At 49.6% G+C, this 18970-nt stretch overlaps 1 protein-coding gene and 1 long non-coding RNA gene across 3 annotated transcripts in view; one reads left to right on the plus strand and one right to left on the minus strand.

Annotated features, from left to right (window-relative positions):
* Positions 1-18970, minus strand: part of LOC125950023 (sodium-dependent phosphate transporter 2) — a 43905-nt gene that overhangs the window by 9434 nt on the left and 15501 nt on the right. Inside the window, exon 1 of one of the 2 annotated variants that reach the window (XM_049677584.1) lies at positions 6598-6942. The exons of the other annotated variant lie outside the window; for it this stretch is intronic. The gene's annotated coding sequence lies outside the window, so the exon portion shown is untranslated. Of the gene's footprint in view, positions 1-6597; positions 6943-18970 lie in introns of those variants that run through there. 2 annotated transcript variants of the gene reach the window in all.
* LOC125950068 (uncharacterized) lies at positions 14098-16408 on the plus strand. Its single transcript, XR_007468694.1, has 2 exons — positions 14098-15213; positions 15366-16408. It is a non-coding gene; the product is annotated as an uncharacterized LOC125950068 (long non-coding RNA).

An 18970-nucleotide genomic window follows, 5' to 3' on the forward strand; every position in this document is an offset into this window, starting at 1 on the left:
TGTTTTATGCTACTTTGGTATTGTCGCTAGTGTTTGTTGTTGATTTATCCTTGCCAAAACAAACGGCAATACCCACGGAAACTGAGTTACATCCATCCATTTATCTCTCCTCTCTTCTGTGGCCTTCCCCTTTCGCGACGCAGGGACCAACCGAGCACACATAAACCTTATTGCAGGTTATTTATGCTTCAAACTTGTTTAAACGATGTACTACACCGTAAGCTGTCCCGACGAACAATTCTCAGAAACATTGCCGATAACTGTCACACACCCCACGCCCATCGTCTTCTCATCATGATGAAGGGACCAAAAATAGTGAGAGGAATATATCCTCCTACCATCATCGATCAAGACCATTCACAACCCGACTGACTACTCTCGACGGTGTGAGAAACGGACGCACATCCCAAAACCGCTTCACATATAAATATATGACCTGATTTTTTCACGGGAACCGCCGGCACAAGCAGTTCTGTGCACCAGCACACACCTACTACCAACTACCACCTACCTTTCGCCAAAAACGTGATTACCGACGACTACCACCAATAAGGAAGTCAACTACAGTGTCGTCGTTCTCACGCGCACCGGGTTTTGCGCTGCGTATGTACACGAGGTACACACGCTGCTCCCCCTTTGCCTCATATCGCACCGGACATAAATCGAAGACCGAAGTAAATCGAGGAAAAAAACAGCACACAAAAAGGCGACTCGAGAGACCTCGCGAGTCGCGATCTCATGCGACGGCGGCAGTGGCGGCAGGGGGCCCATCGTTTCGCATCGTGGGGTTCTAAGCGTTTATAACCTTCTCCCCATTTCGAAGGGGGGGATAGGTTCTTTGAACCGTTTCCTGCTCTTCTTATTAAGCACGACGCGCACAAACGCCTCTTCACGAGCACAACGAGCGTCGTCGACTTTTTGGGGTTTATTTTCAACGCGAATCGAAGCCACTTCTCCAATTCCGCCTCCTCTTCTTGGTGTCGTCATCGCTTTTGCTGCTTTAGCGTTCCTTTCGATCTTTGGCGGACAGTCCCCGGGTCCGGGGGAAGGGGTTGTTTCATTTTAAATTCCGCACAACAAGCGCAAACCACGACGACAACACCACCACACGAGAGTCCCCTTTCATTTCCTGCCTGCGCCTTCTTTTTTGGCCACATTCGTCCGTCCGTCCGGTCCAGGTGTTTCTCTGATCTGCCCACATTTACTAGTTCCAACCCCCCCAAAGGGGTGAGTGGTACACACGATCGCCGAAATTGCCAATCTTCGATCTCTCGATCGTCTTTATAAATGCTATCGTTCCTCTCGCGTCTTCCCAGGTACTCTCCCTGGCACTCCGTGGCCACCGCAAATCCATCTTGTCAGACACGTTGGTATGAGATGGTCCTCCCCTTCTCCTTCTGCCCTCGTGGGGTGGTGCTTTCTCGTTCTGCACATCTGCACTTTGGCCTTGTCGTCCTCTCACACACAACGCACCCGGCTCGGCAGTGGCAGGACGCGCTCTAGAGACGCGCATATATGTGTGCACAAGTGAACGTCAAGCATAGCCAATCGAGAGCAGAGAGATCGATCACCGTACAGATCTGCTGCTGCTGACGGCGACGACGACTGCTAGTGTCGGTTCAAATTCGCGATCGTCTCTCGCAGATCGCACGCAAATAAGCACAAAATGTCCACCATCACCACCGCGTCGGCGTGTCCTCACCGGCAACCAACCCCATTAGTGCTGCACGAGCGAAGGAATGACTATGCGCCATGCCATCGACACTCTTACTTTTCTCTCCCCACGCGACGACGACTCGTTGTTGTAGGCAAGAAGGTACACAAAACGTTTGGGGCATGGCAGGAGGAGGTCGTCGCAGGCCGTCTGCCTATTTTAAGCAACATCACTTATTCGGCAGCGGCGGCGGCGGCGACCCCTTCTCTCTTATCATACCCTGTCCCTGTGTATCAATCGGTCTACCACCAAACAGTCCGATGTCATGTCACGCGAAATGCGGTTTGGTGTCGCCGTCTGCCAATTGTGCCACTTATAATTTTGTGGCAGATATTAAAAATCAATGAAACAACAACCCGCTGCTCCCCGTTCACCACACATTCTGTGCATGCAGCTTTTTTTTGTGCCGCTTCGCGCACAAATTGCGCGCGATTTGATCATGACACGGTTCTCCTCTTCCTCCCGCTGTCGCGCGAACTAGCTGTCGTCCGTCATCGAGTACGTCCTGAAGACCTCCTGAAAGACCGTTCCGTCCGGCTTCTGTGTGTCTATGTGTGTTTGGCCGACTGTCTGCTGGCTGAGAGGACATCTGTCAATTCCGTGCCGGATGGTGGTGGGCAGCATCGATGGTGGCGACGGATCATGTCCATGACCGAGACAGAGAGCGCGAGAGATGGAGGCGAAGTGGTAGTGGGAAATTTTACTTTTATTTTTGGACGGGGATGACGTCAAGTGCTTCCGGTTACGCGCGGGTGGTTCTCTCCGGTTACGAAGGATCCTCCTCTACCCAATGCCGCATCGAACGGAGTTCAGAGAAGTAGGTTCTGACCGCCTTCCCTTTTACTCGTTTACATACGATCCTCGATTGGTGGTGAGGATCGCCAAATTGGACGCAATTTGAGAAGCGGCACACACACACACGACGGAGAGGGGTCAAGGACAAGAGCTCGATTGCGAAATTCCAATTCCAATACTCACGCCCACAGCGATCCCCTTTCTTCTCGAAAGATGATGCCGGCCGGGGAACCACCACACCACCGGGGAGAGATCATGATCATCATGATGTCATATGCTGCGATGGAATCAACAACAACAAAAACTTTGTTTTCTGTCTTCTGCAGGCTAAGCTGAGATTGCGCTACGCTAATCATCACGCCGGATCTCTCTGTTCCCACGTCTTCGTCTTCCTCTAATCTGATAAAATGTCACAGCCCATTTCATTCCGATATTGCTGGGAGTATCTATCGTTAAACGTGGTGCGCGCCCCCCGCGATGCGCGGTGACGGATTGCGACGACGACAAGATAGATGATGGACATCTTGGTAGTAATTAGTGCCAATATGACTAACATCCCGGTGGTCCCCGTGTCGCGGACGTGGAGAACATGATACGTCAATCTAGTCGGGACGATGGAATAGAAGGAGTGCCGAGCGCCAAACCATACCTAAGACCAACGTCCGCGAGGCTAGGCTCCCGATACCACCCCGCCACGATCACCGAGAAACCCAATTACAAGCTGTTTGACCGACGACGACCACCACATGGCACGCACACCGGAGGCCCTCTATCATCTATCACGATTCGCGCAGCACGTTTTTTTTTTTCGGTGGCCCCGCGTTGTTGTTATCGCTACTACGGGAAAAAGGGCACGGACTGGTCTGATATCACTTGGCCGTCGCGAGATAAATGAAACATCGAGAAAACCGATCGAGGCCGTATCGAGGAAACGTCATTACGGAATCGCTTGGCGTAAAGTGACTAGGACCGAGGGAAGCATGACCGAGCACCGTTCGCGTTGCAGCAGCAGCAGCAGCAGCGGCGTGCGCACCACTATCTGCTTGATTCATCGATATCGGTCAGCAAGGGCTCCCTCCATCCCGAGGGTTGGGTCCACCAATCAGCCCCCTTCAACGCTATTTCGTGCTCGTGCTATCTATCGGAGACAGCGTTGGGTGGTACTGCGCGCCTTTTTTGAGGAGTGGTCGATGACGGATACATGCTATGCACAAGCAGTGCGACGACTACTGACTTGCAGCTTTACATACCGCTTGTTTACGTGTACCATTGATTTCCTGCAGTATTGCAGTATTGTCGTGATTTGGAGCAACTTTTCGCCTTTGCTACAACGGCGGCGACGATGAAGGCGTCGGCCGATGGTGACAAAGGGCACCGCCATCGCCAACGCCAGAGTAATGTGGTCGAGTAATGCAAATCAAGCCAAGATCAAGACCAGATTCCAGCCAACCGGTCAACATCCCAGTGGCCGCGCAGAACTCGAACAGGTTTTCCACCAGCAGAACCAGAACCATTTGGCCAGCAGCAGCACCCCCCCCGTTCTGGGCGGAGACCCTTCAATCGTGCGGGAGGAAGAAATTGATTAGAGGCCAATGGGTGGGCGCGGGTGCTCGCCGATCGCTGCAGCGTGGTCCGGTCGCCCGGAGGGACCACATTCTACCTGTGATACATTCAAGGTTATCGATCGAGTGCTACGGGCACGTACGGTAGGCACGGTGGCATGTTGTCTGTGTTGTGGGGGGAAGGGGCTGCTGTTCCGTGAAACACCAGAAACGGATCCCGTTTTTTTGCGCCATGTCAAAGGTTACAAACATTGATAGGCAGGCATTGATCCGCATCGACCTATGAATAGATTTCACCATCATGCCCGTATTGGAGAACGGACTCTGAAATTGCGTCAGATGATGATGATGATGATGACGATGGCGGTGACTACGACGTCCTACTTGTGTGCTGTTATCGCTAATCGGTGCAAAATTCGTGATTATAATAGCCCCGGTACCAATGAAAGATTTATGGTCCCGTCTACCCCTCAAGACCCCGGGTGCTTGCGGCGCGAAACGGCGATTCAAGGACAGCAGCAGCAGCAGCAGCGATCGTACTGATTCTCATCTCGTTTGTCGTCCGGAATCGAATAAGAAATGATCGCACATGATCGTGGCATGCAGAAGCGACAGAATGATGAAGCTTCAATTCACACGAGCCTCCCACAGCACGATCGCAACCCAATTGCGCATTGCGAAAGTGTTTTCTCTACACTCTTGTGGTGTGTCAAGCGTTCAGCCCATCCACTCTTGATTAACCGGCTGTGGGTGGCCGGCTGTGCGCGCTCTTTGGTTTCCTTCTTTTCGGGAATACGGGAAAGCGCAAGCAATTCACGCGACATTCGCGTGATTGATGAACGCAAAGTGACGTTGGTTGTAGTAAAAACCGAATCGAGCGTGCTGCTCGCTATCCGTAGGGAGGGAGTGCGGGTCGTATATTATTCTTGGGTTCAAATTTAATTGCTCTGTGCACCAAAGGAGTGGCCGTTCGGTGCTAATTGAAGCACTTTGCGTCATCGAGCACACCAGCAGCACTACCCTATTGACGTGATGATACATTGTGATCGTGTGATCACTAGGCCCTCGAATTTATGGAGTTGCCATCTATATTGTAGGCGTTTGCAGGATAAGACAAGCCAGTCACGAGACCGAATGAAAGCGGGCGATCCAGCCCGTAATGTCTTTCACGATTAGCTCACAAACTCGTTCGATCATAACGAAAAAAAAAATTATAAGTTAGTAAGATCCTTATTCCAAAGTGATCAGAAACAGCCTTGGAAACCATCAAAATAGCTAGAAGCAGCAGATCCGGAACAAAGTTTGTTCCTAGGCAATCCGAAAACAGAATTCTTCATGTTCCGCCTATATCAAAAGACAAGCGTCAATAAAAATCGCTCAAAATTGATTAATATACACGCTCGGAGTGATCGTATATGGCAACAATAATAACACCACAGGATCGCCATTACCGGAGAACGGAAGCAACATGATAATAGGTTCCGAAAATAGAATAGCAATCACAAATCACATCATGAATTCCACAATAGCCAGCTCTCGATTATAATGCTGATGCTCCCGCGTTCGGGGATTCGCAGGGTGGTTTTCTTGCGACCGTGTAATCGCGACCACCACCGACCGACCGACGTCAAACGCAACAACGTGCCCATTGTCACGAGATGTGATGATTTGGCGGGATTCCGCTGCGCCGTTCCGCTTCGATGCTTCGGCTGCTGCTTTAGGCGATTTGCGAAACGTACCACGAGTCCACGCGAGTGTCTCTCCGCGCAAGGGCGATTGTTGTTCCCGTACTTTCCGGCGCATGATAAGCGCACCGATGAGGGGCAGAAGACGGGGAGGTTATTTTATGGTTTTCCACTTTGTCGATTGGCACCACCGAAGTTAATCAGACGACCACACACACGTTTGCATAATATCAAGAGTGCAAGAGGAAATCACATATTCAACGCCACCGGAAGCCACCGTTGCGGTATGACGTTTTTTTTTTTTTTGAGGATCACCCCCTAGGACACGAGACTAGCGAGAGAGCGAGAGAGCCCTCCGCACGATCGCACGCTTCAGACGCATGTTGCCGGCATTCGACGGGCACAGAGGCGTCGTCTTCTCTAGCCGGCGCGCGCACGATCGTGCACGAAACCAGGCGCGATCGTCGCCGCCGTCGCCGCCGTCGCTACCGGCTATCGGCAGCACGTTAAAACCACGTGCGCCCAGCATAGGTGCCGCCGCTGCTGCTGCTGCTGTGGTGGTCATGCGTATTTTTGTCTCGCGATAGTGCCCCCCGTCATTCGAGGTGAGACTGACTGTGGCCTGTGGCCACCACCCCACCGTCTGAGCCGTCTTGGGGACGTCCGATGCGCACCTTTTCGCTGCGAACGCGAAACACGCAAGCACTCTCTTACACAATTAACTGTCAATGGCCTCGACACGTGGTGGTGGTTAGTGGTATCATCCCCCTTTTGCACTTCCTTCCTTTCCTTCCGGTGCGCAGCTACTGCTAGACTAGACACGAAGCAAAACAACACTTACTCGATTGCTAGCTGCTGCTGCTGCTGCTTGAGCTACTGCCGATCGCCAATGGATCTCTCCAAGATGCCACGAGACTCCGTGTAATGAACGGAGGCAGTCGAAGATCGCGAATACTGTACTATGAATGATGATCAGGCCGATCAGACGAAACACTGAGCGCTACACTGAGGGTTAATGGCGACACTGCAGTAGTATTACCGGGGAGCAATCTGTCGGGATTGCAAAAAATGTGAGACACGTCGACGTCTGCGTCGTCGCCGTTGTCGTCGATCTAATCAATGTGCACCGCTGCGGTAAACTGAACTGATTCGAGCAGTGTATTTTAGGTTTTATTTAAGAATCTGCTCGAATATCTCCTCTCCTCAGCGGCAGCTGCTGCTGCTCCGCACCACACACCACGAGGTTGATCGCGCACGCGGCTCTCCTTTTGCGGCGCACGCGGCTCCCCTTTCGCGAACCGAGCGAACGCTGTGTTTGTGAGCTCGAGACACTGGTGCCGGTTTGCGTGTTGGTGTGGCGCCGTTAGACCCCCACCAACAACAACAACAACAAGAACAACAACGTAAGCTGATCAGCGCGCAGCGCAATCGCATATGCTCGCATTTTCAGCGCCGTTTCAGTGCGTTCGGTGGACCGCGACAACGATGACGACGGAGATGGTAGAGGAAACGACGGCGGGGGGTTGCAAAAGTACGGTACAAGGAGAGAGCCGGAGACGGAAAGATGGCAAAAAAAACAGACATTAAGACCTCGGCGAATGGCACGACGAGGCGAAACACACAAACATGCATCGACCGCCGACCAGGGAGTTTGTAACGACGACCAACAGACGCGGCGCGGCGCGACGACCAGCAGCGAGGAACGGAGCGCAAAATCCAGCATTACCTGGCCAACGAAATTCTCAGAATTCCAGATCCAGAGCTTCACGCACCACGTATTATAGTCTGACTGACTATAATAGGCCGGCACCACAATAAAGAAACGATCCTGGGATCTAAGCCCCATGATGATGCTGCTCTCGAGTGAGCATGTTTCATCAGCCGCCGGTACACCGGCGAAGAGATGACATCAACCGCGAGTACCACCACCAGGGATCGGAAGTTGATAATCACTGGAAGCGCGCGTGAGTTGTGGTGGCTCGGACTCACGTGCTCATCGCATGCGTACTGGTTGGTCTTCCATTCGCGTCGCGCTGTGTGTTGTCGCAGCACCACCTCCAAACAAACGCGTCACGGCGAGAAGAGGTAGAGCGCAGAGCTCCTCGTCTCTTTGCTCTTCGAGCTATGATGGTGGTCCACCATTCGTAACGAGCAGGAGGAACAGTCTAAGGCCATGAATCATCAGCAATGAAACAAACAGTAGTGGAAACAGCGGTGTCAGTGATCTGGACGAGAAAAGCCAGTCTGTCGAGACGCGCGCACACTCTCTGTTAGACGCGGAATGATGGCGTACAGAGGCTACAAACGGATTCATCAGCCACAAATAGCAGCAGCAGCAGCAGCAGCACAGAGGAGACTAATGCCTGAACATGATGATCATGACGAAGCGAAATCTCTAATTGAAACAATCGGTTAACTTGTTTGTTAAAACAGAATATGACAAACAATTCACCGGCAACAAGGCACGTGTGTGCATTGTTAACTGCTGCTGCTGCTGCTGCTGTGCCCCTTCCTTTGTAATCAGACAATTAAATCAAACTGTTATCCACGTGTTACACTCTGCGCCACTCGGTTTTGCGTCAAGTAGAATGAAGTTGTATATGATTCCGATAAAAATTGGCAATCGGCTATCGGCTTCCTGTACCAAACCAATTCACGGTTCGTTCCGTTGGTGGTGATGGCGCCTTGAACCCGAGCGGGGGGGTGCTACAATCTCTGCAAAAATGCCGCGTGTCGAACCACCACCCCATCATCAATTGACATCCATTACCGTGGCTGTTAACAGCGGACGGACGGACGGACGCGAACTAAAACGGTTGCAAATGAATTGTGCCAATAAAGCGGCCCTAAACGGTCGATCGATCGAGCGCGACCGACGATCGCGATCAAGCAAAGCACCAGAGAGCCCATCACAACCACCACCACCACCGGGACCTAGTAGCAGAGTGTAAATGGTTTTACTGTTGCTAACGCCACCCCGCGGCATCGTAGTACAGATTGATGACGAAGGAAAACTAAGTTAATCAGCGACTCATTAACATGATTGTTCTAACATCCCTGCCTCCCTTCTCGATCATCTGCTGTGGATTCACACTGGAGAGTTTGTTACTTTTTAACGCACGATCACCCACGAACACATCGATACGCTAACAAGAAGATGAAGCTGAAACAAGGCCGTGGCGTGAATCCCGCGCTAAATAATGGCCGTCGGCACTTCGTTCCCAGCTTCGATCGAGTTCAATATCGATCAGCGTGGCATCTCGTGGTCACGTTTCGCGCTTGGCACCGGCCGGAACATGATGAGAAAGGGGGAAGAGGTGGGCCGTGCTGGGTTAGTTGCTATAAATATGATTCGTCAACAATCCACATTCAGCAACGAGAGATGCGCGCGCCTCATCGTTCATCATCGGTCATCGTCTATCGAACGAGATCGCGCGCGTGAGATCGCCAAATTGCACACGCGATCGACGTTCGCTGATCGATCGATCAATCGAGGCGAGCGAGGCGTACGAGAAGTGGGCCCCCCCCTAATCAGTGTCCCACTAATTAATCGTGAATTGAGTCGAGTTGAGCTGCTGGTGGTGCTCAGTGACAGCTGTCAATGGCCGCTAAGCTGCTGCTGCTTCCACTTCACGACATAAAATTAATAAGGCTAATCCCCTTGCCACAAGATGCGCGCGATGCGCTCTTCAGCGGTTTTTTTTTACCTTCGGCGAGTTTCGTGCCTCTGCACGTGGGCTCACTACTGAAGTAACAGAGCACGTGCACGCCCTCGTTACACTCACGACGCCCCGTAAGTTTGTCACCGTAGATTGTGGGACCTCATCGTGATTCATCACAAATCCGGGTAATGAGGGTATGATGTGAGTGACACAACCGTTTGTTGTTATCAACATCAATCGACAAACATGCGGTGCGCAACCACTACCCAATCATTCGGGGGGAATCGAGTGAAAGATTCGATGACACGGAACATTGTGATAACGTGACGAACGGACCGTTGTCCGCAAAACCACTCATCGCCAGCCAGACCTTCGTCCGGTTGACCTTTGGAATGATGGTTACTTTCAAGTGTTCTAACAGAGAGCGGGCACCACTCGCGCATCCATAGGCATCGGTTGCATGTCAAAATTGTTTTTAAAGAAAGCATTCAAAAGTGCGAGAACGTACCAGCAGAGCCATTCGCAGCTGTGTGTAGGCCCCGGAGAGAGGGGGTAAGCAACAAAATAAAGAAAAACCCGTTCCCGTACTGATCATCCTGGGCCAAGCATGCCGACTCCGCAGAAACCAGTCCCCGCGCACAGAAGGGAATTCCAATATCGTCATAACGGCAGGCAGCACCGCTTGGACTGGAGACACGACCTGGCCACTTCGCGCGGTTGGCGCTCTGGCAATGGTGTGCTTTCTGCTTAAATCGGCGCTTTTCTCTCAGCTCAGCTCATCCACATCATGACGGTGCTGGTGCTGGTGGTAGTAGAAGCAGCAGTAATCGTAGTAGTCGTCGTCGCCGTCGCTGTCGTCGTCGTGGCGACAGTTTGGTCAAGACGTTTCACAACATTTTCGAAAAATGCGCCAACTAAGCGCAAGAAGCCTTTAGCGGCGATAGCAGCACGCGCGTTTATCGCTCTTTCCAGCTCGTTTTCAACTTCCCTTCCAACCCGTGCAACTCTCCTTCCCTCTTAGAAGCCTTCCTTGATCACACCCTTCCCCGGTTAGTAACTGCGGTGGACGACCGACCGCGCCATGGGTTCGGTGGTGGTGTTTACTTTTTTTCTCGATTTTCTTGTCGCAGTGGCGTCGCGACGGTAGACGCAGTGTGCTGAGAGGTATGAGACCGAGCGAACGCGCTATGCCGGCTACGCAGACTGGCACACAAAACTCTTATCACAGAGTTTCAACAAAAAAAAACCCGGAGAAGGGGAAACGACAGCACTAGGCATCGCAGCGAGTAGCGAGTGGGTTTCATCATTACCATCGGGTGGGGTGGTGGTAAGTGAGAGGAGCACCGATACCACCACCAAGCCCACCGCACCATCTCATCGCACAACTGTCATTCACCGCAAAACGTGGAATTGGAAGCCCCTACAGAACGGCATGTGCGTGAAGCATATTACGGTGAGAAGCAGAAGAGGGGGATGGATCCACGACCTTCTTATCCTCCGCCATTCGCGCGTGACGTACGCGCGAACGGCTCTGACTGCGAGCTCTGGCCTCTGCAACGATCCACGATCCAGTCACCACTACATCCATCCCATCACCTCGGATCTGTCGGATTGTCCGGATGCACATATATTGGTTCCAGTTGGCCGAACCCGATCCCAAGCGATTTGCGATGCGATTCGCATCAATACCACACCGGACAACTACTGGCGACGACCGGTCAACGCAGACCACTCTCCGCGCACACCAGGCCAGGTGAAATGGTGTTGGCCACGTTCGCAAAAAAAAGTACCAACCAGCTTCCCCCCTCCACCAGAGATGGTGCTGCCAGAAGATCGTCAGCGATAACTACACCTCCTCTCCACCGTCGTCACACTACGATCGACAATCGATTCCGTTTCCGATGCTGATGAACGACTGGTACCACCACCTGACTCTCGATCAGGTCCGGTTCGTCGATCAAGTGCGATCATGAGGAGCGGTGTCGTAAGTTTGTGTGGTCGTCACCATGTCCAAGAGGAGACGCTACTATGTTCTGCAAGATCACGTGCGGTACTCGTGCGTCACCGACGGAGACGGAGGGCAGTACCACCACCGTGGAATGCACGGTCCGTCATAAAACGAAGCGACGACGGCAGCGGCATCGAACGTGGCAGACAGACTGCTCGAGCGGCAGCGGCGACGGCGGCTTCCGTCACTCACTCACAAAGATTCGATGAATGAATGAGTTGCTCGACAACCTCGATGGCGCGAAGGCGACGGCAACACACGCCTGGCCGGTGTATCGTTATCGGTGACGTGGAAGCGCGATTATTTGTTGAATGATTTCCTGCGCAAGCCTCCACCACATCGAGGATCGGTTCGATGGTGGTTTTGCGTGCGGTGCACCGCGAAGACGCTAATCAGACAGACAAAAAAGGGGCCTTTGCCGGTCGTCTAGTGCAGCAAATCTAGATAATAGAATTGCTAGGAATTGAAGCTATAATTTCAAAAAGTAATATCATACTCCAAATGTTCAAATGTGTTGTATTTAGAAAACAGATGAAAGAAAAAAATATAAAACAATTCCATAATTGAAATAATACTTAAAAATCTTATCATAGCTGATATTCGTTTATAGACTATGGATTGATGATTAGCGGTAATATCTGTTTTAAAATGTTCATTTTTTACTTAATTACAAACGTAAAATTTGTTTTTTTATAATTGTTCATAAAACTGTATTGGCTTATTTTTATAAAAGCTACATAAATTATACTAGCATTTTGCGCAAACGGCATTGATTCCTAAAGATGTATTATTATGAACTGAAGGAAGCGAAGGCTACAAGGCGATCAGTTGGAGGGCCGTGGATCAGTTGAAGGGATCAAAGAGTACCTGCCGCGCGTAAATTTCTCCTGAGCCTTTGGTAAAATAAGGATCGTTCCCATCATCTCCCAGTGTCGTAGTTCCGATAAGGCTAGCCGCGCATCCACAGCAACTAGCAGGCTCAGTAACAGCCTGATCGGAAGACCTTCGCTCTAACGCAAATAATTCGACAAGACCCAATTGCCCCCAGGTTGATCTTCATACAAAGAAGGTAGCTAGCGTTAAATACGAGTATCGAATATCAGAGCGTGGTGAGCCATTTTGACAGTCATTCGTACCGGTACGATGCTGGCGAGTAGCCTAATGTACATAGAGCGATGGCCCCAGTCAAATATACTTTAAAAAAAGATCAGGCACACCTGGAACAATGTATCGTTCAAACATTTGAGGATTAGGCGCTTTTATTAAAACATGTTATCTTGAGTGGAAACACAAATTGCATCAAAACGTCAGTAGCTCTGTCTGTTAATCTGTAAACGTATTTACCTTGGCAAGGTCATTAAACTGACGCTATTGCCGGAATATATATATATGCAACGCCTCCGTCTTGTTCCTAGAGAGTGCGTATGAATCATGTGCAGAGAGAAAGAGAGAGTCATGGACATATCTTATCGCCATCTTATGACCACCTGGTGCACTTTCCGGAGCATCATTTTTTTTTTGACTCGGACGCTAATTGCAAGATGCACTTTTGTGACAAATTCATGACGAACAAATGTCACGATCACTGCATTAACAACAAACATAGAAATAAAAATCATCACTAATCACTAAATCATCTTCTGCATTGATTACATGTGAGGAGCTTTCCATTCCAAAATGCTACCGAATCTACAGGATGCACCGCGTGTGTCTCATGACAATCTCATGGCATCATAAATTACGATAAGGTGTTTAACGCAACGCATTTGCAACCCCTTTCTTAATGAGGCCTATGACATGGCTCTCCAAATTACGTCGTTAGCAAAGACAGAATGTTGGGGGGGGGGGGGGAGGGTTCTTCCGGAACGGAAACCGAAATTGGGCCACTCGACGAATGATGACAAACCATAATACCTGGTAATTGTGGCGATAATGCGCGCAACGGTGCCATGGTGTGCGGTGCGCAATAATTTCCTGCTGCGCTTCAAAACATTTCAAGCATAGCATTGGGCGCGATGTATTTCGCATTTCTATTCACGTGCCTAACGTTGGTCGGTCGCACGTCCCTAGATAACCGCGGACAACCTCTGCTAGTCTTCACAAAAACAATGTCATTAATTCTTAGAAAGGCCCCTATCCGTTTGATTACGCAGATTGCTAATCTGAATGTTTATGCGTTTATTGGATGTTGGCACGCGTGCCATGCTTTACCTTCTGCTGATAACAAAAAAATGATCCAGAAGTCACGAGAGTATTACGAACTGGTATGATGATAACACATCATGTTTTACGCTCGTTATTACCTGGCAATTGGCCATAACGAAACTGGGAATGGGGTAGCAAATTACTATAGGTGTAGCAGCAGCAGCTGCAAATGTTTATCCAAATGAATCATCCCACATTGGCAGCAAATGATCGGCCGATGATGCAGCAAGCGATTGCACTCAACGCCGAACGGCGACATGCCATGGATTCTGTCGAATTCCATTGCCCTGGGCCGTAACGACATGAATTTGCCACGCTCCTGCAATTTTCAAATCCCCAGAAGATCCTCCCCTTTATACGATCTTTGATGACAGGAAGCAAAGCGTATCTCGTATGCATATGGTGTTCCACATTCCAGTACATATGACCTGGCGGATGGGTAATAATATCGATGAAAATTCTCGGCCATTTTTCCACGAAAAATCTCCCTTCGATGGTTTTTACGGTGTACTGGAAATGAATCGTCGCCGGAATCGTCGACGGAAGGCACACAACAGCACATCCATCACCCGGTTGACAACGATGACACCGACGACGACGACGACGACGACGAGGATTCTCGGAAAACCAGGAAAAACAATCTTCCGAAAGAGCATGCTGGCGGCTGCTATGCGCGAAGGCCATCCAGTAGAGCACGGCGTATCCTTGGCCGCACTGATTTCTAAATTTAAAACTCTCTCTCTCTTCGCGTCTCTTCCTGTCAGGGCGGCGACACATTGGCCTAGAAACGGCCAACGGCTCGGAACGGGACCCTCACAGCTGTTCTGACCATAACCTACACCGCGCGCGATCGTGTCCCCGGATGCTGGATGATGCTTTCTTCGCGCAAAGTGGCACCACCGGAAGGAATCACTCCGCCAGTAGCTAGCGCTCCCACTCCATACAACATCGCCAAGCCACAAAGAGCTACCTTGCCGATTGCAGGTGCACAGCTTGGCCACAGGAATAGTGTAGAGCGGGGCGGCTTGCTGCGTCAATTTATTGCATCAACTGCTGACCGGTGACCCCTCTCGCTCGCTCAGCTCATAAGGCACGCGCAGTTTGTTGTTCCGGATCCGGTGGCGGCGATGAGTTGGGCGCGAGATAATAGAGAAACAAATCCATTGCACACATCATCGCAGCAGTGCGCCACACCTGACGCAGAACAAGCCGCCTACAGCCGTCAACACAACAGAGTTCACAACGCAAATATTATTGTTTACCTGGGGTAGCAAATAAACACAGGGCCGGCAATCCGGCGCAACTAGCAAAACCCTGATTAGGTGTTTAGCAGTACTTACTAAGAAGTGTAGTTAAGAACACGATGGTGCACGCCATCAAAACCACCAGCCGCTAGGCCTTGGCATCAGAGGGGATCAGCGAGATGTGAGTCACGAGAAAGCAACCATAAATGACAATTGTAACCTTATCCACCACCACCACACGATGAAATCATCTATCGATAGTTCGCGGCCTTCACAGCCTCGAGCAAGGGCGCCCGTGCACTCGTTAACCAGCACCACCACCACCACCGAGGGTTGAGGTACGGAATGCAGAACCGGATACGACCCGGCTCTGACCGACCCTGTCGCCCCGCGCGTACCATTTATCACGTCGACACCCCTTCTTTTCTCAGCCAACCACCAGCTCATTTCCAGTTAATGTTGATCCCGGTGTTTAATTTATTACTTTCAGATCAGGTCTATAGTAGGGCTGTGGACTGACTGGCCGAGAGAGCTGGACAAACCGGACGGCACGCCCTTTTCCACGTGGGGCCCACCAGAACTTCCAGCCCAGAACTGCTGGTTCTTTGGGTCAACTGTACACCAACTGTGTATCAAATGCAAATGCGGCCACCAGTAGTAGTGTCCGCCCACCTCGCCACACAACACTTTTCCTTTCAGACATACTTTCATTGTCAACTCACTCCACGCTGTTCAGCTGCTGGACATTGTGTTGTAAAAAAGAATTGGAATTGAGGAAGCTGATGGAGTGAGCGAAGCAAAAAGTCGACCAACCGGGACCGATCGATGTCCTCGCGAGTTCTCTCGCGTGATTTTCGTGACAGATTCGAGCGATAGAAAGCCCCACACTCGGAACAGTGTCCACAGTGGGGTAGTGGTGGACAGCATTAAATCGTGTCTAATTGGCATACAATGGGCAATGCTCCGTCGTCGTGTGTTTTTGCATACCTGCTGCAGCCTGTCTGAAGGGAGTTGCATTAACCTGCATTAAGGGAACGGAGCGCACGGCATGCACAACAAAAAAAGCCATGCTATAATCTCTTCTCCATTACTTTAACATGCATTGTGCGCTGCGAAACGGATAATTGTAAATCATTAGCGCTAGGGATAATGATGAGGTTTATTATATCGCACAAATTGTACACTGTGTTGGAGTGAACATTAATAACGTCGCGCAATTTATGATGCTCAATAACAAAAAGATGAAATTACTGGTTACTGGGCTGCCCAAAAGCTGAAAAACCCCCGCGAGCACTCTCTTCGGATGATGGAGCAGCTTTAATGGAACATCTGTCGTGTAAAGATGCAACAACATCTTTGGCCTAACATTTGATAACAATTCCAGCAGGGAATACCGTCGTGAAATCGTTAAGCTCCCGGTGCGTATTCAAAACAGCCCATCTCTTCGGCGTCTGCTGATGCAACGCGCGTCCGAAGTATCATAAGGCAGCGGAGGGGATTGCTGATCAAATAAATGGGCTTTTGTTATCGCAATATATCGAGTTTAAGTATCGTCTCTTCGCGCCCCTTTGATTCTCGTCTCGTGTGGGTCAACGAAGAGCCGCCATCGGAACCATTCTTAACGAACTACCACACCACAATTTCAAGGAATTCAGCCAAAAATCTGTGTGAGACCCAATCAAATTAAACCTGTTTTATTGGTGGCTGGCTGGTGCTATCAGTCGTCGTTCCTTTCGGTTCCCATGAGCTTACGTATTCCATGGATTGGAGAGAAAAAAAACCCCGAAAAGGTGAACCAATACGCAAAACAAAACTCCTTCGAAAGTTAACCATCTTCATTCTACCCTCAAGCCGCATCTCCCCTGAGCTATAAGATTCCCTCCCACATGAATAACACCATCATCAACACAACACAACGATGAAGAAAGATCAAGCCTCCAAACAACCCCACAGTAACAACACGCCACGTGAGTCCAGTAAGATCAATACGACGACGACAACGACGACGGCGTAACGAAAAATCCACGTAAAAGTGGTCAAACAGGCGAGCAAACCGCCAAAATCCGGAATCGAAATAAATCACCAGTTATGCTATCCTGTGCGTCGCCATTTGGTTTACGAGGCACACTCCAGTAGCAACTGGTTTTTTTTTTTGTATTTGCCCGGTGGTCGGCGTTCTCCCGGGGACTCTTCCTCGACATCTGCGTGGGCCGGCCGGCCAGTGTTGTTCCGTTTGACAGCGCACCAGGGTTTTTGACTTCCAGCCCACCCTTCTCTGAACTTCGAGAGCTTCGACATTAGGCCAGTTAATTGAAACGAATCGCTACGCAAGTTCTCGGAACCTCCTCGGAGAAGGAGGATTCCATTTCGCAGTTACGGTCCCCCTCCTGTTGCGCGGTATGCATACGCAGGGCGGGGTATGGTAACAGATTTGTAAGGACGAACCAAGGTTAAGGACAATCCGATAGAAGCGCTCGGAACAGCACTCCACCGGTACACCACCGAAACAGTAACAGTCCTCCTCCTTTATGGTTCGCAAAGTTATGCTCTCCACCAAACCGTCATAAATATATCCAACCTTACCAGAAAAGTTCTTATCCCAGCAAGCAAACAAAATATCTCATTTGGCAACCATTTTGGTCGCATTTTCCTCGTAATAACAATAGATGTAATGGATTTGCTTTAGAGTTTGAAAGCTCTGTAAAAAATAAGCTGGCAAACAAACATCGTGAAAGATGGCAGATAGCAGTGCTCAAAAGCAGAAAACCCCTTCCGATCACAAATAATTGTTGGTAGAAACCAGGCTTTGTCTCTCCAGGCTTTGGCTCTCCAGATGAAAACGAAATTCGGATGATAACTGGCTGAATATTACGAAATAATACGAAATTTATGGGAATGTAATCTAGTTTTACTACTAATTAGCCGTACCAAAAGAGATACTACAGGGCTTTTCGTGAAATCAACAAACGCCAAAGTAGTAAATGATCGCACGAAATTGCTTAATTAACAACTGATTAATATTGTCGTGTCCGGGGTCCGGTTCGGTAGGTGGCAGCTTGACAGCGAAATACAACAAAAATATTTATCCTTCCTCTATCCCTGCCAACAGTGACCAACAACCGTCGCAATTCATGCACCGACTTTTAATGATCAATGATCAGATCATTGTTGTACAGACACACAATGTATACTGCACAGATTCAAAATAACTTTCGGTCAGAAAAATTATACCAAATATCTCAGAGCATCTCGAAGATAAACAGCAAAATAGAAGAAGAGGAACGTCTTAAAACATTAATACCTAGGATATACCTAACAGGATGTATACAGGAGACGCTCATATCTACGCCCATGATGTTAACATATTTTTTAAATTGTTTATATTCTTGCTCCTCTGCACTCTTGTGACCATTCAAATGCTAATGGTTTAAAATCAACAGCGTTTATGTTCGCTCAAGATATCCAGCTTAAGATAGGCCAGCTCCTCAATGTTTCTCCGGATAATTAACATCTGCAACACCTGGTCGGATGAAGCAGATGTAGTGATCATTACAAGGATACTGCACACCAAGTAAAACAAGTTTTTTTTTTATCGTCAGATCGTCGTCCTGGGTCGCCGAGAACTTCTAGTTGATCGTTAAAAAGTCCCTTCAAAGCCAAAGAACAAATAAGAATTGTTGGGGGAAGAAAATAAGAATGAGAAATACGCCATTTTCAGCGTCATTTTACGCTTCGATCGCTCAAGTGCCGCAAAGAGTGCGAGAAGTAATCAAAAACGCAAGCTAAGCTACTAAATATTGAATTGATTTCAAAAGTCTATTGATCAACTTTTTAGCAACAAAAACGATGCATCGAAAATATGTTCTATTCGTCTTACCGATTCGTACGTGACTGTAGGAATTCTTTCAGTTAATCTATTTGATATCATTTGATACGCTGCTTAATTTTTAAAATAACACCAGCCAATCTCTGTGTATTTGTGACCGCAGGACACAAAAATAAACAGTGCGTTTTGCTATGAGTAAGCTCTTTGATCGGAGATCGGACTGAACCTTGGGGCCAAAAAGTAGGTTACAGATGCTGTGCCGGTCGTCT

This window comes from Anopheles darlingi, chromosome 2 (genome assembly GCF_943734745.1).
Source record: "Anopheles darlingi chromosome 2, idAnoDarlMG_H_01, whole genome shotgun sequence".
In the NCBI taxonomy this organism is placed as follows: domain Eukaryota; kingdom Metazoa; phylum Arthropoda; class Insecta; order Diptera; family Culicidae; genus Anopheles; species Anopheles darlingi.